Raw genomic sequence first — 25,917 nt, 5'->3', positions numbered from 1 at the left:
TCGACCTCTCTACAACACCACCCGGCTGTTTCTGTTTCAAACCGTGGGAAAAAAATAAATACAATTTCGCCCTTCACCGACCGCCGCGCAAAAAAACACAACTTCACGCTACAGAAACGGCCTGTGTGAGGGGGGGGCACGGGAAAAAAATAAAACCTGCGTGTTTTTGGCAGAGTAAGCTCAGCGGGGAAACTCCCTGAATCTCGGGGTTGCTTCTTGAACCCCGAAAACGACCTTTTTTCTCTCTCGTTTTCTTGGTGTCTGGGACGTTCACGAACTCCCGCGTCGGTGCGATTCCCAGCGGGACGTGAACATAACCCCCCCCCGTGGGGCCACAGCACCCCCGTGTGGCCGAGAGGACCACCACCCGCAGAGCTGAGCTTTTACTGCCGTGTCCCGCTTTCACTCTGGTGATGAAGGAGGGAATCAAGGAGGAGAATTAATATTGTGATCCACCAGTCCATCACAGGACACACACACCCTCACACACCCTGGACAGGACACCAGTCCATCACAGGATGTTCAGTGCCTCTCTCTAATAAAGTAGAAATGCGACATTAAACTCCGTTCGAAACGGGAGAAATCACCAGGACACGATACACCTTGCTCCGGACGATGGGAGAAGACCTGTACCTTCACGAGTCCGGGTTGTGAAAACTTCTTCTGACAGTTCAAAACGTTTCGAAGAGACTACAGCGCTACCCTGTTTTCCATTTCTATCGTGTATTATTATACAGTCATAAGTATCTGTACTGATCACAGAGTCCCCCTCTCACTGCCAGGACTGAAGCCCAGTGCAGCACGAATAATAATAATAATTAATTCGTCTGGACTCTCCACTCAGAGCTCTTCCCAGGTCAGGGGGATCCCCTCCAGCCCCCCCAGTGTGCAGCCCCCACCTGGATGATGCTCCAGTCCGCTCAGCACACAGCAGAGGGAACAGAGGGATGGAGCCAGTTCAGAGAGGGGGGTGAGTAGGAGGCCATGATGGGTCAAGACCAGGGGGGGAATCAGGCCAGGACACTGGGGTAACACCCCTACTCTTCTCCAGAGACACCCCGGGATTGTTAATGAGCACAGAGAGTCAGGACCTTGGTTTGACCTCCCATCCGAAGGACGGCGCCTGTTTACAGTCCAGTGTCCCCCGTCACTATACTGGGGCATCAGGACTCACACAGACCACAGGGTGAGAGCGCCCCCTGCTGGCCCCACTCACACCTCTCCCAGCAGCAACTTTGGGGGGGGGGAGGGAAAAAACCAAAACCAAAAGCTAAATAGATTTTTTTTTAAAAAAATTTATTGATGCTTAACAAAAGAACAAAAATTACAAGCTTCAGTCCAGACTGGGGTCTGGGGTCCCTCAGCTTCAGTCCAGTCCAGTTTGGGGCCCCTCAGCTTCAGTCCAGTCCAGTCTGGGGCCCCTCAGCTCCAGTGCAGTCCAGACTGGGGTCCCTCAGCTTCAGTCCAGCACAGACTGGGTTCCCTCAGCTTCGGTCCAGCACAGTCTGGTGTCCCTCAGCTTCAGTCCAGACTGGGGTCCCTCAGCTTAGGTCCAGCACAGTCTGGGGTCCCTCAGCTCCAGTCCAGTCCAGTCTGGTGTCTCTCAGCTCCGGTGCAGTCCAGTCTGGTGTCTCTCAGCTCCGGTCCAGTCCAGTCTGGTGTCCCTAGGCTCCAGTCCAGTCCAGTCTGGTGTCCCTCAGCTCCTGTCCAGTTCAGTCTGGGGCCCCTCAGCTTCAGTGCAGTCCAGTCTGGTGTCCCTCAGCTCCACTCCAGTCCAGTCCAGTCCAGATCTTAGCTGGCACAGAACCAGGAAAGGAACCTGGAAAGAATATTGTTATTGCAGGTGTGAGGGACACAGACACAGACGTCACCATGACATCAAACAGCAAGAGGAGACTCCTCCTTGAATCACAGACATGACCGGGCGGCGCCCCCCTGTCTGCTCACCTGCACCTCTTCTTCCTCTACTTGTCCTTCCCGGCATCCTGCTCCTCCTCTCCCTCGCTCTTCCTCTCCTGACCCACGGTCTCCGCCGCCTCCATCGGCTCGTCTTGATCTTCTGTCTCCACCGACACGCAGCTCAGGGACTTTAAAAAGACGCACCAGTGCTTCTGAAGCAGAGACAGGAGAGTCACGTTAAGAGTCGGACTGGACACTCCAGGACATGAACACTGCACTGAGAGAGAGAGAGGGGTTCATACAGACACATGACTGGACACTCCAGTACATGAACACTGCACTGAGAGAGAGAGGGGTTCATACAGACACACTGACTGGACACTCCAGTACATGAACACTGCACTGAGAGAGAGAGAGGGGTTCATACAGACACACTGACTGGATACTGACTGGACACTGGACAGATGTAAAGAGAGGATCAGAGCATTACCCACCTTATTTTTCTTCTGTCTCACAGGAGGTGGTGATTGGACCTCCTCCAGCTGGAGTCCGAGGAGGGAGAGAGGGGGCAGGAGAGGGACAGCACAGGGAGAGAAAGAGAGAGACAGGTGAGTCAAGTGTCCCAAGAGTACAGAGACTCTGCTGAGATCACACTCGCAGTGAGTGACACCGACACTAACCAGCCTCAGGACAGCACTGCTAGAGCACCACAACCCAGACTCAACCACATCACAGCACAGATCAAACAGCAATATCTCACACACTGGGACACACACACACAAACACAACATAAACTGGAATGCTACAGAACCTTAAACAGACAATACACACTAGCTGAATATTTGACCAAAATAAAAAATAACAAACAGAAACAGACCCTGACGAAGTACAGGCTCAGTGACCACAACCTGGCCATAGAAACTGGGCGACACAGGCAGACCTGGCTGCCCAGAGAGGACAGGCTGTGCTCCCACTGCCAGCGGGGAGAAATAGAGACAGAGGTGCACTTCCTACTGCACTGTGACAGATACTCTGGGATTAGAGAAACATTCTTCCCGAAATTCAGAAATCTAATCCCAGAGTTCCCACACCTGCCAGAATCACAACGGGTCCCAATCCTACTGGGAGAGGGAGGAGTGAACTCAGTTGATCTGGCAGCCCAGTATGTGATCTCCTGTCACAGCCTGAGGAACAGTGAGTCTGTCTCCCAATAATGCTCCAGCCGCCTACAGTATATGTCAATATTTTATAATATGTCTTTGTTGTAAATGTCTGTAACGTGTCTGCTTTACGCAGAGAGTGGCGGGGGTTGGATGTCAAGGCCTGACGATACCGTATTACGCAGAGAGTGGAGGGGTGGGATGTCAGGGCCATACGACACTTCTTTATTCAGAGAGTGGAGGGGGTGGGATGTCAGGGCTAGATGACACTGCTTTACACAGAGAGTGGAGAGGTGGGTGTCAAGGCTATACGACAGTGCTTTCCGCAGAGAGTGGTGGGGGTGTGATGTCAGGGCCATACAACAGTGCTTTACACAGAGAGTGGTGGGGGTGGGATGTCAATGCCATATGACACTGCTTTACACAGAGAGTGGCGGGGCTAGGATGTCAGGGCCATATGACACTGCTTTACACAGAGAGTGGTGGGGGTGGGATGTCAGAGCTTGACGACACTGCTTTATGCAGAGAGTGGAGGGGTGGGATGTCAGGGCTATACGACAGTGCTTTCGACAGAGAGTGGTGGGGGTGTGATGTCAGGGCCATATGACACTTCTTTACGCAGGGAGTGGCAGGGGTGGGATGTCAGGGCCTGACGATACTACTTTACACAGTTAGTGGTGGGGGTGGGATTTCAGGGCCATACGACACTTCTTTACGCAGAGAGTGGCAGGGCTTGACGACACTGCTTTATGCAAAAAATGGAGGGGTGGGTGTCAGGGCTATATGACAGTGCTTTCCGCAGAGAGTGGTGGCGGTGTGATGTCAGGGCCATACAGCAGTGCTTTACACAGAGAGTGGTGGAGGTGGGATGTCAGGGCCATATGACACTGCTTTACACAGAGAGTGGCGGGGGTGGGATATCAGGGCCTGACAACACAGCTTAACGCAGAGTGTGGAGGGGTGGGTGTCAGGGTTATACGGCAGTGCTTTACGCAGAGAGTGGTGGGGGAGGGATGTCAGGGCTTGACAACACTGCTTTATGTAGAGAGTGGAGGGGAGGGTTTCAGGGCCATAAGACACTGCTTTATGCAGAGAGTGGAGGGATTGGTGTCAGGGCCATATGACACTACTTTACACAGAGAGTGGCGGGAGTGGGATGTCAGGCCCTGACGATACTACTTTACGTAGACAGTGGCGGGGGTGGGATGTCAGGGCCTGACGATACTTATTTACGCAGAGAGTGGCAGGGGTGGGATGTCAGGGCCTGAAGATACTGCTTTTCGCAGAGAGCGGAGGAGGTGGGATACAACCTCTCAGTGGGGCCAGCAGGGGGCACTCACCCTGCGCTCTGTGTGGGTCTTAATGCCCCAGTGTAGTGACGGGGGACACGATCTGGCCCACCAGCGACGAGCAGGTTACCAGATCTAGACAAAGGGGGCAACTCTTAGTCGTATGAGCTTAGTCACACATCGCAGCGATTAAAAAAACAAAACAAACATATTATGTCTGTTACTAACGACTTTTTTTTCCTACATTGAAAGTCTCTTTCCCGGGTGATTTTCTAGCGCGACTGGGGCTCTTCATTTCTCCTCGGTGTCTCATCGCGGGCGGATTTGAAACAGACCACAGAAGATGGTCACACACTATATTATTATTGAGAGACAGGCTCACTGTACCTCAGGCTGGGACAATAGATCACACTGTATTATTATTATTAAGATTATTGAGAGTCTGGCTCACTGTTCCCCAGGCTGGGACAGGAGATCCCACACTGTATTATTATTATTGAGAGACAGGCTTACTCTCTGTTCCTCAAGCTCAGACAGGACATCACATACTGTATTATTATTGATTGACAGGCTCACGGTTCCTCAGGCTGGGACAGGAGATCACACACTGTATTATTATTATTTAGAGACAGGCTCACTGTCTGTTCCTCAGAGTTGGACAGGAGATCCCACACTGAATTATTATTTTAGAGAGACAGGCTCACTGTATGTTCCCCAGGCTGGGTCAGGAGCTCACACAGTATTATTATAATTATTGAGAGACAGTCTCACTGTCTGTTCCTCAGTCTGGGACAGGAGATCACACACTGTATTATTATTATTGAGAGACAGGCTCACTGTCTGTTCCCCAGGCTGGGACAGGAGATAACACTGTATTATTATTGAGAGACAAACTCACTGTCTGTTCCTCAGGCTGGGACAGTAGATCACACTGTATTATTATTATTGAGAGTCTGGCTCACTGTTCCCCAGGCTGGGACAAGAGATCCCACACTGTATTATTATTATTTAGAGACAGACTCACTGTCTTTTCCTCGGTCTGGGACAGATGGTCACACACTGTATAATTATTGAGACAGGCTCACTGTCTGTTCCTCAATCTGGGACAGTAGATCACATTGTATTATTATTATTAATATTATTGAGAGTCTGGCACACTGTTCCCCAGGCTGGGACAGGAGATCCCACACTGTATTATTATTATTTTGAGACAGGCTCACTGTTTGTTCCTCAGGCTGGGACAGGAGATCACACACTGTATTATTTTTATTGAGAGAGAGGCTCATTGTCTGTTCATCAGACTGGGACAGGAGATCCCACACTGAATTGTTATTATTGAGAGACAGGCTTACTCTCTGTTCCTCAGGCGAAGACAGGACATCACATACTGTATTATTATTGATTGACAGGCTCATTGTTCCTCAGGCTGGGACAGGAGATCAGACACTGTATTATTATTATAGTGAGACAGGCTCACTGTATATTCCCCAGGCTGGGACAGGAGGTCATACATTATATTATTATTATAGAGAGACAGGCTCACTGTATGTTCCACAAGCTGAGACAGGAATTCACACTGTATTATTATTATTGAGAGACAGGCTCACTGTCTGTTCCTCAGGCTGGGACAGAGGATCACACACTGTATTATTATTGAGAGACAGGCTCACTGTCTGTTTCTCAGGCTGGGACAGAGGATCACACACTGTATTATTATTGAGAGACAGGCTCACTCTCTGTTCCTCAGGCTGGGACAGGAGATCACACATTGGCTTGTTATTGAGAGGCAGGCTCACTGTCTGTTCCTCAGGCTGGGACAGGAGATCACACGCTGTATTATTATTATTGAGAGACAGGCTCACTGTCTGTTTCTCAGGCTGGGACAGGAGATCACACACTGTATTACTATTATTGACAGATAGGCTCACTGTGTCTTCACTTGGGCTTGAACAGGAGATCACACACTGGATTATTATTATTGAGAGAGGCTCACAGTCTGTTCCTCAGGCTGAGACAGGAAATCACACACTATTATTATTACTGAGAGACAGGCTCACAGTCTGTTCCTCAGGCTGGGACAGGAGATCACACACTCTATTATTATTATTGAGAGACAGGCTCACAGTCTGTTCCTCAGGCTGGGACAGTAAATCACACACTCTATTATTATTATTGAGAGACAGGCTCACTGTCTGTTCCTCAGGCTAGGGTAGGATATCACACACTGTATTATTAGTATTGAGAGAAAGCCTCAGTGTTCCCCAGGCCGGGAAAGGAGATAACACATTGTATTTTTATTATTGAGAGACAGGCTCACTGTTCCTCAGGCTGGGACAGGAGATCCCACACTGTATTATTATTATTGAGAGACAGGCTCACTGTCTGTTCCTCAGGCTGGGACAGGAGATCACAAACTGTATTATTATTATAGAGAGACCTGCTCTTTCCTGACTGTTCCTTAGGCTGGGACAGCAGATCATAATCTGCTTTATTATTATTGAGAGACTGGCTCACTCCTGTCTGTTCCTCAGGCTGGGACAGGAGATCACACACTGTATTATTATTATTGAGAGACGGGCTCACTGTCTGTTCCTCTGACTGGGGCAGGAAATGACACACTGTATAATTAGTATTGAGAGACAGGCTCAGTGTTCCCCAGGCTGAGACAGGAGATCACACACTGTATTATTATTATTGAGTATCTGGTTCACTGTTCCCCAGGCTGGGACAGGAAATCACACACTGTATTATTATTATTGAGAGACAGGCTCACTGTCTGTTCCTCAGGCTGGGGCAGGATATCACACACTGTATTATTAGTATTGAGATACAGACTCACTGTCTGTTCCTCCTGCTGGGACTGGAGAACACACACTGTTCTATTATAACTGAGGGACATGCTCACTGTTTGTCCTTCAGACTGGGACAGGACATTCCATACTAGGTTATCATTATTGAGAGACAGGCTCGCTGTCTGTTCCTCAGGCTAGTACAGGAGATCACGCACTGTATTATTATTATTTAGATACAGGCTCACTGTGTGTTCCTCTGGCTGGGACAGTAGATCACACTGTATTATAATTATTGAGAGGCTGACTCACTGTTTCCCAAGCTGGGACAGGGGATCACACACTGTATTATTATTGAGAGACAGGCTCACTGTCTGTTCCTCTGGCTGGGGCAGGGAATCACACACTGTATTATTATTATTGAGAGACAGGCTCACTGTCTGTTCCTCAGGCTGGGACAGGAGATCACACACTGTATTATTATTGAGAGACAGGCTCACTGTCTGTTCCTCTGGCTGGGGCAGGGAATCACACACTGTATTATTAGCATTATTAAGAGACAGGCTCGCTGTCTGCTCCTCAGGCTGGGACAGGATATCACACACTGTTGTAGTGTTCTCTCACGAGGCACCAGTTCTGTAGGGGTTTGGGCATTTACTGGGACAATTATTTTTGTGGCAGTAAATCACAAAATTGATTATTTTAATGGTCTTAGAATCCAACCATGCGACATAACTCAAACAATGCACACACAGGTACTAATACACGAGGATACATTTGTTAATATATAGAATATGCATGCAAACCTAACAGATCTTATCGTAAGGCTTAACAGAATACAAAAGATATAAATTCATTCAGTTACAAAGAGTTACACATATCAAGAGGACATAAGTATATCATTCATTTAGACCGTTTCGTAATTGAACTTGTTTACAACGTCTACATGAGATACTCAAAACAAGAACATAACCCTTAGGAATTAAATTGATATCAACTGGTTGGGAGCAGTAATGCAATAAGGTTCAATACTCACTGCCAGTGGGTCCCTTTTCTCACCGTTTCCGTAGTGCAGCGGTTATCACGTTTGCCTCACACGCGAAAAATCCCCGGTTCGAAACCGGACGGGAACAGCCTCTTTCTGTACGCTCCTGTACTTCACAGAGGTCTTGAGCGACCGGTCACATGTTCCTTTCCTTCTGAGTGACGTTCCTGCAACACTCTCCCTCTCCTCTTGGTGCGCTCATGCCGCAACACAGGAAGGCTGGAGCAGGTGGCTGTGGGTTTTGCGCACTGCCGAAATAGCTCAGCTGGGAGAGCGTTAGACTGAAGCTCTGAAGGTCCCTGGTTTGATCCCAGGTTTCGGCATTTTGTTTCATCGCGCCCTTTGTTCCTCTCTCCAGCGCCCCCTGCCTACAGTGACGCGTCCCTTTCTCAGCCCGAAACGCAAGCGAGACACCAGCAGCGGTCCCTGCAGGTTTCCGTAGTGTAGAGGCTATCACGTTCACCTAACACGCGAAAGGTCCCCGGTTCGAGACCGGGCGGAAACAGCCTCGTTTTGCACGCTCCTGTACTTCACAGAGGTCTTGAGCGACCGGTCATTTGTTCCCAATGTATTTCCGGTGCCTTCGTGCACTCTTGTACCAAACGCACGTTCCTTCTGTACGCGGAGCTGATCATTTGCAATTGGGCTGTGCCGACAGACCAGGTCGAGCTCTGTCGGCTCAAAAGCAGCGCAGGACCTGCAAGAACAACAGAAAGATTAGCATCCAGCGGGGGCCTCTTAGTGAGCCCAAGAGCTCATCAAGAATCGGCTCCAGCAACAGGGCTGGGCGCATTGTTCCATTCTCCGCCCACTCTCGGTGTAAACAAGTCCCTCCTGGTCTCTGCTTGAAATGCACTTTCCTGCGTTTGCTTTGGTGTAACTGGCTTCCCCTGCATGGGCGAATGTGAAGAAGATCCTTAGTAAGTCATTGAAGAAAACCGAGAAGAGGTCGGAGTGGCCTCTGTCGTTCATCAACGATCCAGTCAGGCAGTACTCCTCTGTAAAGCGCCGTTCGTTCACGTCGATTGGCTTTTTTTTGCCTTCATTCGTGCGAGTAGTAAAAGCAGACGCCCCTATTCTGCCGTGACCCGGATTCGAACCGGGGTTGTTGCGGCCACAACGCAAAGTATTGACCACTATACGATCACAGCGAGTTACCGAGACACACGCGGCAGGGCGGAAAGGGGTGTGCTCTCTTCGTGTGACATAATTCGGAAAAGTCCTGACGTTGCATTTCAACTGAGCCCCAGTATACATCGACCCTTCGACACTCTGAGTGACAACTCTCTTGCGTGTTTTCTCATATTTATGTAGTTTGCTTGCTTGATGCCGTGAACAGCATGGTTGTTCGCTGCCATATAGTCTAGCGGTTAGGGTTCCTGGTTTTCACCCAGGCGGTTCGACTCGGTTTTGCCTCCTGCTTTCCAAAAGATCAGCACCGTGTACGAAAGAGCCGCATTAAAACTACTCGAACGTGCAAAACGTGCGAGAAGAGGGGGCGCTTGTTTCCAACCGAAACTTCTCGCGTGTGAGACGAGCTGATCATCGCTGTGGGAGGGTTACTCTGGTAGACAGGGCTGACCTTCGGCAATAGGATTTATAGTCTCCAAGATGATATTTGCACTTTCTGGAGAGGCGATTTTCTCCACTTCAGTAGCCCGATTTCGTCGATTGCGTGGAGAGGGCTGTAGAATGTGGCGCCGCCTTTCCTGCTCCGTCCATGACAGGCGTGCTGGTCTCTGGAGAGAGAGCACGGTCCATCAGCGCACTCCAATAAAGGCACTGGAAGCAGCTAAATCGCATTGGCGAAGCTCAGCGCTGGGCCGCTGGGCACGTCTTACCACCGTTTCCGTAGTGTAGTGGTTATCACGTTCGCCTCACACGCGAAAGGTCCCCGGTTCGAAACCGGGTGGAAACAGACATCTTTTGTCGCCAGGCACAAAAGGGGATTGGGGTGATCGAACAGACCCACTGGACCCACCTCTTAGTGTGGCGGGATCTGCACAGTGCATGTCACAGCGCATCCTGCTTTCACTTCAAGGCGCGTCCTGATGCACCCCAGTCTCCCGCGTGACAGGTGGGGACAGGTGACAGGTCCTATACTAACGAGGAAGACATCGCTCTCTCTGACCCCCGGCATCGTGTCCCGACCCACCGTGCTGGAAGCCGACGCGTGCTGTGATTCCTTTACGGAGCAGAAATGACAACCGAGGAGCCGAGAGATCATTTCAGCATTTCGCGTCTGAACGGAAAACACAAACCACCAACTCGGAATGACTTGCCTTTGACGCTTCTCAAAGCGTTCTTTGTGCATCGAACAGACCCACTCACCTCTTAGTGTGGCGGGATCTGCACAGTGCATGTCGCAGCGCTTCCTGCTTTCACTTCAATGTGCTTCCTGATGTCGAGTCGACTGCCGTGCGGAGGCTCTGAAAGCGAGAGCAATGAAAAGGTGCACGACGCTGTGAAAGAAAACAGAGAAGTGAAAGGCAGTCATTTCTCTAAGGAGGTGAAAGAAAAGCTACTCCCCGTCGGGGAATCGAACCCCGGTCTCCCGCGTGACAGGCAGGGATACTTGCCACTATACTAACGAGGAAGACATCGCTCTCTCCAACCCCCGGCATCGTGTCCCGACCCAGCATGCTGGAAGCCGACGCGTGCTGTGATCCCTTTACGGAGCAGAAATGACAACCGAGGAGCCGAGAGATCATGTCAGCATTTCGCGTCTGAACGGAAAACACAAACGACCAACTCGGAATGACTTGCCTTTGACGCTTTTCAAAGTGTTCTTTGTGCACGACGACTGCGCCGCCTAGCAGATACAAAGGGGTTGTACAACTTTGAACTAGCAAATGGAAGAGGGCTAAGCCCCCTCTCTTTTAGCCCAGGTTCGATCTGTCTCCCAGAATCACCAGGGCGCACACACACACACACCCGTGCCGTTGAAGTGCTCTGCTTCATTTCTAAGTGCAACTCAACATTCACTCCTACCCCGAGTGCAGAAAAGACAGCATCCACAGCAACAACAGCTCAGGTCTCTGCACAGGAGCTAAGCTGCCCTCATCTCCTCTGCTCTGCGGCTCCTGCGGAGTGGAGTCCTGCCTGGAGCCGTGTTTGCAGGCGGCGGCTCCCCGCGCCCTGTCTGGGCGTCGTGTCCAAGAGCTCCTGGGAGGAAGAGAGAGCCCTCCCACTCGGGGGCTTTTCCACGGTCTGTGTGAGGAGGGGCGGGTGTGTCCAGTAGTTATCGAGCGGAAGCCTGGGGCAGCGGAGAGCTGTGATCGTGCAGACCTTGAGGTGTCACCTCTTTGTCTGCTTTCCCGCCCCCCCTCCGCCCAAGCTCTGCTCCAAAGTAGCCCGGCAACCCCTCACACCTGCACGTGTCACAACCTAAGGTGCGGTCATGAGACACCCATGGGGTGTCGTTCTGTTCTTGCTAATTGTTTCCTGCCCGTCGCAGGCAGGAGTCCATGCGAGGAAGATGCGCTGGACAGAGCTCAGAGGGCGCAGCTGGGTGGTTTTCCTTCTGAGTGACGTTCCTGCAACACTCTCCCGCTACTCTTGGTGCGCTCATGCCACAACACAGGAAGGCTGGAGCAGGTGGCTGTGGGCTTTGCGCACTGCCGAAATAGCTCAGCTGGGAGAGCGTTAGACTGAAGATCTAAAAGTCCCTGGTTCGATCCCGGGTTTCGGCATTTTGTTTCATCGCGCCCTTTGTTCCTCTCTCCAGCGCCCCCTGCCTAAAGTGACGCGTCCCTTTCTCAGCCCGAAACGCAAGCGAGACACCAGCAGCGGCCCCTGCAGGTTTCCGTAGTGTAGCGGCTATCACGTTCGCCTAACATGCGAAAGGTCCCCGGTTCGAGACCGGGCGGAAACAGCCTCGTTTTGCACGCTCCTGTACTTCACAGATGTCTTGAGCGACCGGTCATTTGTTCCCAATGTATTTCCGGTGCCTTCGTGCACTGTTGTACCAAACGCACGTTCCTTCTGTACGCGGAGCCGATCATTTGCAATTGAGCTGTGCAGACAGACCAGGACGAGCTCTGTCGGCTCAAAAGCAGCGCAGGACCTGCAAGAACAACAGAAAGATTAGCATCCAGCGGGGGCCTCTTAGTGAGCCCAAGAGCTCATCAAGAATCGGCTCCAGCAACAGGGCTGGGCGTATTGTTCCATTCTCCGCCCACTCTCGGTGTAAACAAGTCCCTCCTGGTCTCTGCTTGAAATGCACTTTCCTGCGTTTGCTTTGGTGTAACTGGCTTCCTCTGCATGGGCGAATGTGAAGAAGATCCTTAGTAAGTCATTGAAGAAAACCGAGAAGAGGTCGGAGTGGCCTCTGTCGTTCATGAACGATCAGTCAGGCAGTACTCCTCTGTAAAGCGCCGTTCGTTCACATCGATTGGCTTTTTTTTGCCTTCATTCGTGCGAGTAGTAAAAGCAGACGCCCCTATTCTGCCGTGACCCGGATTCGAACCGGGGTTGTTGCGGCCACAACGCAAAGTACTGACCACTATACGATCACAGCGAGTTCCCGAGACACACGCGGCAGGGCGGAAAGGGCTGTGCTCTCTTCGTGTGACATAATTCGGAAAAGTCCTGACGTTGCATTTCAACTGAGCCCCAGTATACATCGACCCTTCGACACTCTGAGTGACAACTCTCTTGCGTGTTTTCTCATATTTATGTAGTTTGCTTGCATGATGCCGGTGAAGTGGAAATCTAATAAGTAAATTGATTCTTAAAAATGTAGAGAGCTTTGAAAAAATATATTGGTGCTTTTAGATAATATATTTCAAGGATGTAACTGCTGTGCTACAGTGCGTGCAGAGAAAGGGGAAGTTTTAGAAGGGACCAAGTGCTGAACTTTTTTACAGCGCAACGTCTTATAAAAACCCTGTACTGCTTGTAACAAATTGAGTCTCTGGTTGCACTTTGCAGGGCTCAGAATATTGCAATATTGAAATAAAGACCTTACTCAGGTGAGAACTCTCTCTTGTGGCTTCCTTGATAGTTATATTTCCATGACAATTTGGGGGCTCGTCCGGGATCACAAACCTGAGCGCGAACGGCTGCTGAAACTCCATCCGGACCCGGACAATTTTAGCAAATTGGACGAACCTCGGAGGATAAACTGTTTATCCTTCCAGAGACGCGTCTGGAGAATTGGCAGCTGTCTGACGTCAGTAAGTGATCCTTTAAAATTAATAGTTATATTTCCATGACAAGAGAAAAACCAACAACACCCCTACCACCTCCACCAATCCTAACCTTGTTTTTACTATACCCTCTGACCTTTCCCTTTCACCCCTTTGCATCCTCAGCTAACATATTTTAAAATTACAATAGACTGTATAGTATTTATGTTTAAAATTAAGGTAAATATGTCAAAATATCAAAATCCAACTGCACAGTGCTATTGTAAGAATGCTTGTCAAGTTCTCAAACAAACCTGCATTGTATTTTTAAAATATTTCAGCAGAGGATTCAACTGGAGTATAAATGAAGATTCGACGATAATTTTTTTTGAGTGAATATGGTTTTCTGGGGAGTTGCAATGTTGGGCATTATTGGACATTTCCCGGTGACCCTGACACGTGTTAAACACTCGCATTTCCTGCAAATATTAAAATGGTTAAGGTTTCGCTGAGAAATCCAATCGACTGAAGACAATGTTTATATCGCAAAAGAACCCCGTCCCTGGGTGGACTCGAACCACCAACCTTTCGGTTAACAGCCGAACGCGCTAACCGATTGCGCCACAGAGACTGACTGGTAAGGTCATTTCTCGAATCACAAGTTTTCGGTTAAAAAAAAATCTCTTCCCGTTTATTTTGCCAGCCTGTAATATTTCTTCTGCACTGATAACCAAGAATTGAATTTCATTTTTCGCAAGCTGTGTGAATTTCATCAAAAACAAGTTTTCCAGAAAGGAAATGAACAGATGCATTTAACGAAATCAAGCCCTTTGTGATTGCCCGAAATGATACGTTCTGTACTACAAGATAGGAAGAAAGACACGGCTGGGATTTGAATCTCGGTTCTTTTGTTTAATAGAGAAGCGCTTTAACCAACTAGGCTACAGTGACAGGGTACCCATCACCTTTTACAGCCGCTTGGACACACCGCTCTGAGACATCTGCGTTCAGTAAGCGCTGAACCTGCGCTCAGAGCAAATTGCCTCTTTTACATAGCAGCCCCGACACTGAGAAACGAAGAGAACTGGCTTTTATCTGCCATTTTCATGTCCAATGCGTTTGACATCTCCCAAGGGCGACAGAGTTCTTTTGCGACACTATTTCTTCTTCTTTTTTATTTCTGTACGCTTTGATAAAAAACGAGAAATCGTGCAACGGAAAAATATCTTTTTTTCATAGAGAAAACGTGCACCAGGAAATGTTGTGTTGAGAAGAAATGATTTAACATGATACGTGACGTAATTTATCGGAGCAATTGCTCGACCAGCAAGATCTGGAGAGGTTGGAGAGTCTGGTGGATGTGATAATTATACGGTGTTGTGGAAGAAAACAGTCTTTCTTTGAATTCTCAGTCAATCGGAATTTCAGTGCGAAACATAAACCCCTTGTCTGATTTAAAGAGATTATATTTTAAAACTCATAAAAAATCAGAAAACACATGTTTCTCACTTTGGAATTTTAGACGGAGCGGTGCATTACTAGTAGCGGCGCTGAGCACACTATGGGGGAATTCAGGTCATGTGAAATGCCAGCGGTTTAATAAACAACGCGTCTGATTTCGGATCATAAGATTCTAGGTTCGACTTCTACCTGGCTCGTGTAAATTTTATTCAAGCTCCTCAGTAATAGATGTATATTATGTAATGAACCGCACCTGAAAGCAAACGTTGGGTCTGTTTCCTTTGTTTTCCAGCATGAAATAGCAAATCGTTACAAAAAGCACCTGCTAATGTCCAATAGCGGGTTTTGTTTTCAAATTACATTTTCAGGCTTCAGACACTTTTTAATAAAACAAAAGTGTCCGGAAACTCATTAACTTTCAGGTTTGCTTGAACCTGTATTAAAAAAAGTTATCTGAAACTTCCGGGATTCCATTATCTGATGTAGCTGTCTCTAAAGTTGGACGTGATGTTAAGCAGATGTGAACTGTGCCTTTTCTCTTAAAAAAAAAAAAGTTCTTTTTTCCCCTCCACTCCAATGCTGGAGACTGTAAGCCTGTGTGAGCTCCACACTGCGTGTCCTGTACTGCTCTATTTTGTTTTGATTATCTATGTGGTGTACAGATAGAACTCAACTGCATGGGGTGAATTCCGTGTTCAGGACCAGCAGAACCTGAAAAAGTAACAGCTGACCTCGACATGATTTGAACACGCAGCCTTCTGACCTGGAGTCAGGCGCGCTACCGTTGCGCCATGAAGTCACGGTTGTCAGTGCTGTTGAATTTCCCAAAGGAGACAAATCAGCTTCACAAAAAAAAAATCTGTGAAGAGCGCAGCTCTGCGAAGAGAGTCTCTTCTTCCCAGACCACATTTTATTCTTCCTGCGCAGCTCTTGTGCAGGTGTTGTTCTCAATTACAGTTCCAGGAACACTGATTTTTTTTCTATTTTTTTTTAATTAAGTACCCCATGGTGCAACGGTAGCACGTCTGACTCTAAATCCCCAAGTTCATTTTCAAAGTATATCGGAGTCAACTGATATTGATCAGGTTCTGCTGCTACTGAACCCCCAGTCTTCACCTTAAGGTTCAATTCCTCAAGCCTTTTGACCTTATATGTCCATCCCTTCTCGTCAAAACTCGTATTTTCACAGAGTACCCTTCAGAAATCGCAGTATAGAATGAAAAAACTCCAGTAGATCTCGGCCGCTGTTGGTGATTTTCCTTTAAAAATAAATGAATCTCTGGAGTGTATCACTTTCACTGAGACCGAGAAGTGTTAAGCTGTACATGAGTCTTTGTGGTTCGGTTGTTAACCAAAAGGGTGGTGGTTTGAGCCCTCCCAGGGACACTATGAGCCTTTTAATGTACACACCCGTCTCACTTTATCTCCACGGCCGGTCTTGTACCGCAATCAAATACAGAGCCCGTAGGAGGCAGTAAGCTCGCATATATAGCTCACTGTGTATATAATGAAGAAGCAGAGGTTAGTTTCTCATCTGCGCGTTACAGAGCCTTACGCAACTCGTACTGTACCAACAGCTAGGGTTTGATCCCTGCACGGGCTATTAGTTGAAAAGCCATTGTAAATGACGTGTAAGAGATTTATAGATACTGTAGATCAGTGGTTCTCAAACTGTGGTACGCGTACCGGCAGTGGTACGTGGAGTGCCACCAGGTGGTACGCCAAATGACCCTGGAACTGTGTAGTGTGCACTGAAAAATCGGGATGGGTTTTCATATTTTGTATTTTAATACGTGTCGAATACGCAGCCTACATACTACGATACAGTGCGTGCTAATACTTCAGTGGACACAAGAGATACTCTGTAATTCTATACCACTCTATAGGAATGCGTGCTACGGATGCAAGTGACCAATTGTATTTAAAAAAAGCTATTGTATCTCCAGCAAATAGGGAGAAAGGAGAATGTGCGTGATTTTGGAACAATGCCAACATTGTAAACACAGGAATGCATAGAAATACGTGCTACGAACGCAGGCAATCTTGTGAGCACACGAAAGCGTGATAGAAAAATATTTAAGAACTGCTCGAATTTGAGAAAAATACACCGAACGTCTCTGTGTTTCGCTCCCATGCACATGAAATAAAAACTTTAAATAAATACGGAAATAAAAACGGAAACGCGGAAAAAGCTTGCGGATTGCTAAAGCAGGTAAGCTACACTATTTTTGAAGAACCTTATTTACCGTTGGCAAAAGAGCTGACACGTATTATGTGTGGAAAAAAAGCTGCTAAACAGCTCGACCTGCTGCCCCCCTCCCCCTGAAAGACACAGTCATTCATAGAATTATTGAAATGAAGGATTATATCAAACGTACACTGATAGAGCGCGTTAAGATGAGCAGATGTTTTTCACTGCAATTAGATGAGTCTGTAGTTGATTTGGCCAATTTGCTCGTTTACGTTAGATACGAGTTTGAGGGTCCCATGAAGACTTTCTGTTCTGTAAACCGCTACCAACAGGAACTACAGGAGAGCACATATTTCAGCTTCAGAATGAATTTATCGAAGAGAACGACCTCGACTTGATAAAATGCGTCTGAGTTTGTACAGACGGTGCTAGAGCAATGACAAGCCGACATAACGGTGCAGTTGCACGAATTAGAGAGGTTGCTCCAGAAATTAATGTACGCATTACAACATCCACCGCGAGACCTTTGCCGTCAAGAAAATGCCTGATGATTTAATATCTGTTAGACTCTGTTGTGAATTGTATCAAGGCTCGAAAAATTAATTCACATCTCCTTTGCTCAACTAAATAGGCTCACCCCTCTCACTGAAATGGTGCTTTTTTATTAGTTGTTGTTAATGTTTTTTTTCTGTAAAATACTTTGAGAAGTCACCTTTAAAGGCGCTATATCAAATAAAGTTCATTATTATAATATTTATTATATGTATGTGTGAGTATGTGCACGTACACTCATGTTGGTCATTGAGAATTTCTGGGGTTCCTATGAGATGATGACTTGTAGGTGGTACTTGGATGCTTTGGTTGGATTAGGGGTGGTACTTGGTCCAAAAAGTTTGAGAACCACTGCTGTAGATACTTTATTGATCCCATGAGGGAAATTAATAAAGCTTATCCAGCTGGCTTTTATGTTTCACACTAAATTGCGATCTTGAAACCAAAATAATTAGAAATATGGAACACAACCATTGTTCTCCAAGAAGGAAAGCTGTTTAACACTGACGTCACTCCTTTTTATTTAACCCAGATCTATATTTAGCGTTCGGTAGCGATAACACTGCTGATATTGATTGAGTAGAAATCTATGATGTATTGACAACTTTATCTGAAGCGAGAAGTCCTAGAACGCTGTCTATGAAGTGTTAGGATTCATACCAAGATATACGTTTTGTTTTCAACCCAAAATGCTGCTATTGCATTACACATTATATGAACATTACCAGTTTTGGTAGCTTCTCTGCATGATTTTTCAAAACTGAAACTAATTACAAAATTATTTAAGATCAACCATGACAAAAAAATTATAAATCAGGACTAATATTAATATCAACTGATGTTACTACAGAAAAAAAGATTTAACTGAAATATTAATAAGACTATGCAAGCCTAAAAAGTAGAACAATTCAATTTATATAACTTTTTTTTTTAGAAATGGGCTCACACACCGGAAGACACTAATGTTTCTCTTCGTTAGAGTATGTGAATAACAGTTTTACCCAAAATATTTGGAGTCCAGAGGGAGGACTTGCTCGCTGAATGATCTCTCAAGAAATCCCTGGTGAGATTCAACAGGTGTTTTCTTCAGCAGCCACTAAAAGTCTGATGACCTTCTCTGGATTTCCTGAATATGACGTAAAATTAGTTCAAATCATTTGGTAGTTAACACAATGAAATGCTTTGGAGGTACATTTAAAACAGCAGAGCAAGACTGTAGCACTTCGTGTGTGACTGAATTTAATTGTGTAAACCTGGCTCTCTATGAACACGAGCAAAGAGTTCTTACTCAACAGAAGATTGCGATGTGAGCACAATAATATAAGACATCTGGAGACGCCAGAGATTGAACTCAGGACTCCATACATGAAAAGCATGCACTCTACCACTGAGCTACATCCCCTATGGCACCAATGGTGGAACTGACTTAAAGATGTGCATATGTTTACTGACCACAATCCACCCTTCATGAATAATTGAAATGAATAATTTATTTTTATATCCAGTCACATGGGCGACGGTGGTTGATTCTTCAATGGGGGAGTGCGTTTTTCTACCTCCTTACTCGACTGTCTTTCAATTATGTTTTCTTTGAAACCTTTTTGCATCTTTTAAGTGCTTGCAATTAAATTACGCATAGAAAAACAGCAGTACAGTTGATGTTCATGGACTGATGCACACAACTCCAGTGATAAAGCCCTTTTGTAAATATTTTAGAAGAATGTTAAAGGGCGAAACAACGCTCCAACCACGTGAATGGTAACAAGAAGGATCGTGTTCTTATTTAATATGTGCTTTTGAATTGCCTTGTCAATACACACAGGCTTTAGAGATGGACAAATAATTGAGTGAATCAAATTAGTTTTTGTTGGTCGTCTGTGTCTTCATAACTTTGTAGGTGAGAGAGAGGATTGCGAAAATGTGCAGGTGCTTCTCAGAAGTGCGTTGGTGGTATAGGTTCCTTCAAATAACTGAGCCAGTGCATCCCAAATCTTTTCAAGATGATCTGTGATCTGGTAACACATCTCCTGAAACTAACATTCGAGGTAGGAAGTGTGCTCTTAAACACCAAAACACTCAAAAAGGAAGAAGCAGATCTCTGTACACAAGACGGTAGTGCGATATTAGAATTTCAGAGTTCTTGACAGATTCAGGCTCCTTCTCAGAGGTCCTTGCTCGCCAAATAACTTTGCATCTGAGGAAGAGCACCACGGAAAAAACCCAACTCAACAAGAGAGCGCGTTGGTTGCTCTTGCTCTTAATGCAAGGAGCTGTTTTTTTTTTCCTCGCAATAATAATTATTAACCAGAAACAGCAGCACAGGTAGGTCGCATTTGTGATTATGTCATTTCTCTGCTTCAGCAAGGTCAATAAAAGACTCTGAAAGTAGTAAAGCAAAACTGAACTCAAAATCATATTAGGAATTCTGAGCGATATCTCCATACAGGTAATCCAATAAGAACGTTGAGATATTTGAATATTATCTCTCTGTAGATTGCGCTGCTTTTTACCCAGAGTAAAACTATTGGATTGAAGGAATGCTAACCGCTGGGTTAAAATGTATAGTTGTTATTTGGAGAAATCTGTAAACTCATGATCGACAGTGCTGATTATTTTCCGGAGACGGAGCACTGATGACCTATCCGAGCTAATTGAGAAAGCTCACCCAGTGGATACTCTAGCAGAACGTCAAAGAACATTCACCTTTGTATCCAAAGAAACCACAGGAACAACATCAGGAAGCATAATCAATTCCCCTTTTAAATCTTTCCTGTAAGGTATGCTATGTGAATTCATGAAGTTAATCCTCTGATCTCTTTTGATCACGAACAAAGTACTTCTGATGGAGCGCTATGTTCAAAGATTTAATAAGCTTTACCCCTGCCAACGATTCGGCGTGAAGAATTAAAAGTTTCACAGACAAAAGCAGCTCACCACCACAGCCAATATTGAATGTACTGTACTTGCCGGTACACTATCATGTGCACTGCCTCAAAAGTGATCTTGGCAGATGTTGTTCCCTACATAAAGCTGAACGTGCCAAAGAGAATTTCTGTTGAGAAAACAAAATATTTTTTCTGCCTTGATGTTAAGCCTGTCTTTTAGAAAGTCTATCTCTTAACACCTCCTGCAGCCTAACAAAAAGCACTTTTACTGATCGTATTGCAGGTCTTAAAACATTAACATTTGGCAGCGGTGGGATTCGAACCCACGCCCCCAGAGAGACTGGAGCCTAAATCCAGCGCCTTAGACCACTCGGCCACGCTACCTTCCTCCATGTCCATCTTCCTCACATTGCTGGCTTGGACTGGGGGGCTTCAGCTCTTGTCGTCGGATCTAATATCATGACATGTGGAAGTGACTGCACCTTCATCTTCCGAGATGCTTTCAATAGCACAAACGCTACTTTCACCGGCACAAACATAGCAATAACGAAGGAGGTGGGTTTCATCCTTTGTGCTGTTTGTAGGGGCGCAACTCTACGTCGATCTACTGACTTGAAGAGCAAAAATCAAAATCCTCTCCTACTACTATTGCTTTTTTCATAGTTTCTTCAAATCCTTCATTTGAACGTCGATTTTGAAGGATATTGATGATAATACCACATAAATTGTGGTTTTCTTGTGATCGCCAATTTTATTCAAATATCAGCCTTTTTTACGGTTCCTTGCGTGTTTCACAAGGTATAATAGCCCCCCTTGCATCCTCAGCTAACATATTTTAAAATTACAATAGCTTATACAGCATGCATGTTTACATTTATATTAAAATTAAAGTAAATATACAAGAATACATACAGTACTAACCCAATAATCCTTGTCAGGTTCTCCAACAAATCTGCGTTGTTATTTTAACATGTTTCAGCTGAGGGTGCAAAAGGAGTATAAATGAATTTTCCCGCCAGCCATTCAAAGACCAAATTCCATGAGTGAACATTATTTTCTCAGAAGTTGCCGGCATTGGACTTTGCCGGTGGTATTGAATTATGTCCAAACTGTTGTAGTAGTTCCTTCTTGAAATTCGACACGTGCAAAGCACTCGTAATATCATAGGTGTTAAAGTTCGCTGAGTCTATTCGAGTCATGGTGTGTATCCCTGCCTATCATTGGGAGACAGGTAGCTTTTTTACACTCAGATTCCTATCTTCAATGCTTTGTGTGAGAGCTTACATAACTTTCATTTTCTCACATTTTCTGACGACTGTTCCAAAGGGGCACCCTGTCAATTCCGAATACTTTTCAAAAATCTGCCTGCATGTTTGATTATTGTCATTTCATTTAAAAAAAGTTCAATATTGATCATAACTAAAGAAAATAATGATCATGAACAAAAAAGGGATAAAGATGCGAGTCGATCTTGAATCACAGCTGGGTGACACGGGCTTCTGTTCTGATATGGTTGTATGAGAAACAGGAGGAATCGCCAATCTCCTATAGAACATGAGTTGAATCAGGAGTGAGACATTTCATATACTCGTGCATATGTCAACGCCTGACCTACATCGTAAAACTAACATTAAGTTGTCAGAGACATTCATTTATATACAAACAAGAGACAGACCAAGTAATAATTCTACATTAGTTCAGGTGGGTAAACCTGAACTAACTAACTAGTAAACCTATTAATAATTCTACATTAACGTGTCCTACACTGATCAGACTAATTGACATGGTCTGATTCAGAGCCTGTGCAGTTCGTGCTAATTACAACAATGACAGTTCTGAACCCTCATCACCGAACTGAGCACAAGTTCAGCTGTTCTCCAGTTTTGTTACGCATGGTTTTTCATTGCAATTGAGTTCAGAGCTGGAGCTGATCTCCAGACAGTACAGTGTTTTGGGTAAGTTGTCGACGCAGGAGGCTGCAGACAACTTACCCAAAGTGTTTTCTATAGCTTTCAGGTGCAGTTCATTTATATAAAAGAATGTAAGTGGTATAAACTCAACAAGCCAGATGGCAGTCGAACCTATAATTTTCTGACACGAGGCCTAACGCGTTATTCATTACGCCACTGACCCTGCTATTATAGTGTTAAAAAAACGCGTTTTCTACGTCTGTTTAAAAATCACTAAAAAAGACAAAGGGCTTGTGTGTTGCGCTAAAATTCCGCTTCATTTCGAATGCAAATAAAAACCGTTTTGTTCCGTGAAATCATACATTTGTCACATCCTTCATACTATACTTCTGTCTTGTATTAGTAAAGCATTTTGATTTAAACTGAACAATATATTGTAACGCAACAAGGGCTCAGGCGGGCGCCGTCGCCGCATTAGGTCGGCCCCCCATCGTCGGGGGCTCGAACCCGGGAGTCCCATGTCTCTCTGCAGCGACCCAGCCCGGTGCGCTAAAGAGAGGTCTCCCCACAACCCACGGGCTGTGGTCCTGCTATCACAGGGAAGGGCAGTGACGTCACCTGCTCTGGTACACCGGCTCTTACACAGTGCCTGTCGGCCTGAGCGTTACACTATGAAAGGTTTCATCTATACACTTACACATAATAAGTATACGAATAAATACTCGGAAGAAGCCGCAGCTCAGGTATTAGAGAGATTTAAAATCGGATCGGAGGATTTAGAGTCCAGACTGCAAACCAACAGCTGACACAGGTCTTTTATAGAACCGTTTTGATTTCCTCTACTTTGTCCCCGTGACGTCATTGTCCTGCTCGCAGCCGAGCCCGACACACGTCTGGTTTCTGTCGCTGGGCGCTCACCCTGCGGTCCATGCGGGTCCTGATACCCCAGTACAATGACGGGGACGCTAAACTGTAAACAGGTGCCGTCATTCGGCTGAGACGTAAAACCAAGGTCTTGGCTCTCTGTGATCATTCAGGAGAATGGCGGCGGGGAGTCCCCATTACCTGTAAAGCGCATTGAGTGGAGTATCCAGAACAGCGCTATATAAGTGTAAGCAATAATGATTATTATTATTATGTAAAATGCAATAAAAAATAAAACAAAATATCAAACTTTGATTCAAAATAGATTAATATAAAACTGATAAAGCTAATGCTTTTTTCAGGGCTATATCTACTTTTTTTTTTAAAAAGCGAAGTCTGTCGCGACTGAAAGTTAGAGAAGGTATACCAGCGGGTGCCTTCATATCGTGAGCGTCAGTCTCGCCCGTAGCTGCGAGAAGGTTAAAAGCGCACAAGTGATTTGTCTTTCGTCAAAGTAACTGCCGGAGCAGTAAGATGCAGAGCACAATCCAGCAGCTGTAGACGATGTTTGGGGAAGAGCTAATTCTGTTTTCAGCACAGGGAGTGAGAATGAGCTCAGTCCGGCTCCCAGCAGAATCCATCCTGGTTTGGTTACAGTGAGTCTGAGGCTCTTTGGATCGTAACGTAAAAAAAACAATTGCTCACATCGTGTGACTTCCACGACAGGAAGGAAAGATATCACTTAAAAAAATCAGAACTGAAGATTTGGATCCGGGGCCTCATACTTATAAAATTATTAAAATAATAATTATCAAAATATCAGATTGTGTTTCTGCAAAATTTCGTGCACAGTATGCCATTTTTATCTAAAACAGTCACAACGAGGGCTTTACACGCAGGCTGGGGTATTTTCCCCTTTTATATTTTTGCCACTTTATATCGAACCTGTTATACTCCCAGAAGTGCACAGTAGCTTGTACTTAATAAAAATGTACAATTCACCGCTGGTATAAACAGATGTGTGCCGTGTTTGCCTTTGTAAGCATTTGTTTAAAAAATAAGTTCACAATACGATAAAAACACAGAAAGCACAAACTTTATAATACAACGATACAAAATCAATACCAAATCATTATGCCAATTAAGTACCTATCCTTTGAAAACAGAGAACACCTTTATATCTACAAAAAACTTGACATTTGTATGTATTTTTGAATTACAAAGCAGACAGTGTAGTCCCTTAATTCAAAGATCAGATCTTGGCAAAAAAAAAAGACAATCAGACGTGGGCTGAATTCGGAACAGGAGCCTTTGCTTAGTCGATTATTGAGCTTTTGATCAATGTCTGAATAAAACAGAGTCGCTTTTTTAACTCTTTGATTAAATTACATGAAAAGCACCTTCCTTCGAGCCGGAATCAAACCAGCGACCTAAGGATTCCCTATTGACTCCACTACAGTCCTCCGCTCTACCAACTGAGCTATCGAAGAGATGCTGTGGCATCGCTCTCTGGCACATACTGCCCAATGAAGTAAAATGTGAAATGGGTGATTTAAATCCCACTTCGACATCAAGTTTCCAACTCGTTTCCTTAGTCTCATTTACCTTGAATTTAAGCCACGAACCAGGATTCTACTGTATAAACTTCCAGGGATATTACAAAATGTTTGATGGGGCATCAATCATTCCAGGCGGAAATTGATTCATTTTTTTTCTCGAGGGATCATATTAAACATTTCATTAGTATTGAGAGGAGGATCACCAGTAGACACAAAACAAACAGTTTCTTTCTGTATTTATTAGAAAGTAGCGTTTGTGCTACATTAATAATATTTTCGTGGAAATAAAGAAGTTGTAAATTTTAAAAATTTATATTTGAATCGAAATGTGGTTTTGAGTTAAATATTAGCGTGTTCATGTAATTAGTTTGTGTTTGTCATTACTATATATATTGCCATGTTACTAGAATTTGTAACTGAAGTTTACTAGTTGTGTTTTTTATGATGATTAGACATTTGAATACAATATTGTATATAATGTATTGTAGCGTTTGCAGGTTCTTTTTCAGAACTAAAGAACAGTGGAGACGCGATTAACCAAGCACTGACTTTATTTAACAACCACACCAAAACCAAACACAGGATCTACACACACATGAGGAGACTGACGGAACACGTACACATATTTAGGGTGGTAATTACCTAACAACACACTCTACTTTTACAGGACTACACAGGGCACTAGAATTACTAGGACATTATTTACACAGGTAGGGTCAGCTGCTGGTCATCGTGATGACCCTCAGACTCTTCCTGGCTACCACTCCCATGCCCAGCGGTACTACGAGCGCCTAGGGGCGCTTCCTCCTCACCACCAGGCGAGGGCGTTACAATATCATTTAAAATTGTTCATAGGTTTTATCCAGTTAAATAAGTACTCTCTAAAGTACTTATTTAAGCATGAGCAGGATGATTTATGCATTTTTTGTCTGGCTGAAAGGGAACCTTTGGTACATTTAGTTGTAAGGTGTGTGTTTGTGAAGTTGTTTTGGACGGACTTGCTGAATTTTGTTTGTAGGCATTTAAAGGTGTTTTTTTTTAGGTTTAAGGACTTTGATATTGTACTGTGTAGGATAACTTTTTTAAAAAGCATTTATTTATAGCATATTTATTAGTCATTCTTAGTAAATTTCACATTCATAAAATCAAAATGGTCCAATAATACTCCCCTTTTTAGTACTTTT

The 25,917-nt window shown here is 45.3% G+C and overlaps 11 non-coding genes across 11 annotated transcripts; 5 read left to right on the top strand and 6 right to left on the bottom strand.

Annotated features, from left to right (window-relative positions):
* Window positions 1–8,432: 8,432 nt before the first annotated feature.
* On the top strand, window positions 8,433–8,505 carry trnaf-gaa (transfer RNA phenylalanine (anticodon GAA)). The gene has a single exon. It is a non-coding gene; the product is annotated as a tRNA-Phe (tRNA).
* A 109-nt stretch (window positions 8,506–8,614) lies between these two features.
* On the top strand, window positions 8,615–8,687 carry trnav-aac (transfer RNA valine (anticodon AAC)). The gene has a single exon. It is a non-coding gene; the product is annotated as a tRNA-Val (tRNA).
* Window positions 8,688–9,261: 574 nt separating this feature from the next.
* Window positions 9,262–9,333, bottom strand: trnah-gug (transfer RNA histidin (anticodon GUG)). Its single transcript has one exon. It is a non-coding gene; the product is annotated as a tRNA-His (tRNA).
* Window positions 9,334–10,027: 694 nt separating this feature from the next.
* trnav-cac (transfer RNA valine (anticodon CAC)) lies at window positions 10,028–10,100 on the top strand. Its single transcript has one exon. It is a non-coding gene; the product is annotated as a tRNA-Val (tRNA).
* Window positions 10,101–10,706: 606 nt separating this feature from the next.
* Window positions 10,707–10,778, bottom strand: trnad-guc (transfer RNA aspartic acid (anticodon GUC)). Its single transcript has one exon. It is a non-coding gene; the product is annotated as a tRNA-Asp (tRNA).
* Window positions 10,779–11,801: 1,023 nt separating this feature from the next.
* On the top strand, window positions 11,802–11,874 carry trnaf-gaa (transfer RNA phenylalanine (anticodon GAA)). The gene has a single exon. It is a non-coding gene; the product is annotated as a tRNA-Phe (tRNA).
* Window positions 11,875–11,983: 109 nt separating this feature from the next.
* trnav-aac (transfer RNA valine (anticodon AAC)) lies at window positions 11,984–12,056 on the top strand. Its single transcript has one exon. It is a non-coding gene; the product is annotated as a tRNA-Val (tRNA).
* A 573-nt stretch (window positions 12,057–12,629) lies between these two features.
* trnah-gug (transfer RNA histidin (anticodon GUG)) lies at window positions 12,630–12,701 on the bottom strand. Its single transcript has one exon. It is a non-coding gene; the product is annotated as a tRNA-His (tRNA).
* A 1,167-nt stretch (window positions 12,702–13,868) lies between these two features.
* Window positions 13,869–13,942, bottom strand: trnan-guu (transfer RNA asparagine (anticodon GUU)). The gene has a single exon. It is a non-coding gene; the product is annotated as a tRNA-Asn (tRNA).
* A 6,760-nt stretch (window positions 13,943–20,702) lies between these two features.
* On the bottom strand, window positions 20,703–20,784 carry trnal-uag (transfer RNA leucine (anticodon UAG)). The gene has a single exon. It is a non-coding gene; the product is annotated as a tRNA-Leu (tRNA).
* Window positions 20,785–24,575: 3,791 nt separating this feature from the next.
* trnay-gua (transfer RNA tyrosine (anticodon GUA)) lies at window positions 24,576–24,664 on the bottom strand. Its single transcript is given in 2 exon segments — window positions 24,576–24,612; window positions 24,628–24,664. It is a non-coding gene; the product is annotated as a tRNA-Tyr (tRNA).
* Window positions 24,665–25,917: the final 1,253 nt, after the last annotated feature.

This window comes from Lepisosteus oculatus, chromosome 14, assembly GCF_040954835.1.
Source record: "Lepisosteus oculatus isolate fLepOcu1 chromosome 14, fLepOcu1.hap2, whole genome shotgun sequence".
NCBI classification, from domain to species: Eukaryota; Metazoa; Chordata; class Actinopteri; order Semionotiformes; family Lepisosteidae; genus Lepisosteus; species Lepisosteus oculatus.
The sequence above is the reverse complement of the archived record's forward strand: the minus strand, read 5'-3'. Positions and strand labels throughout refer to the sequence as shown.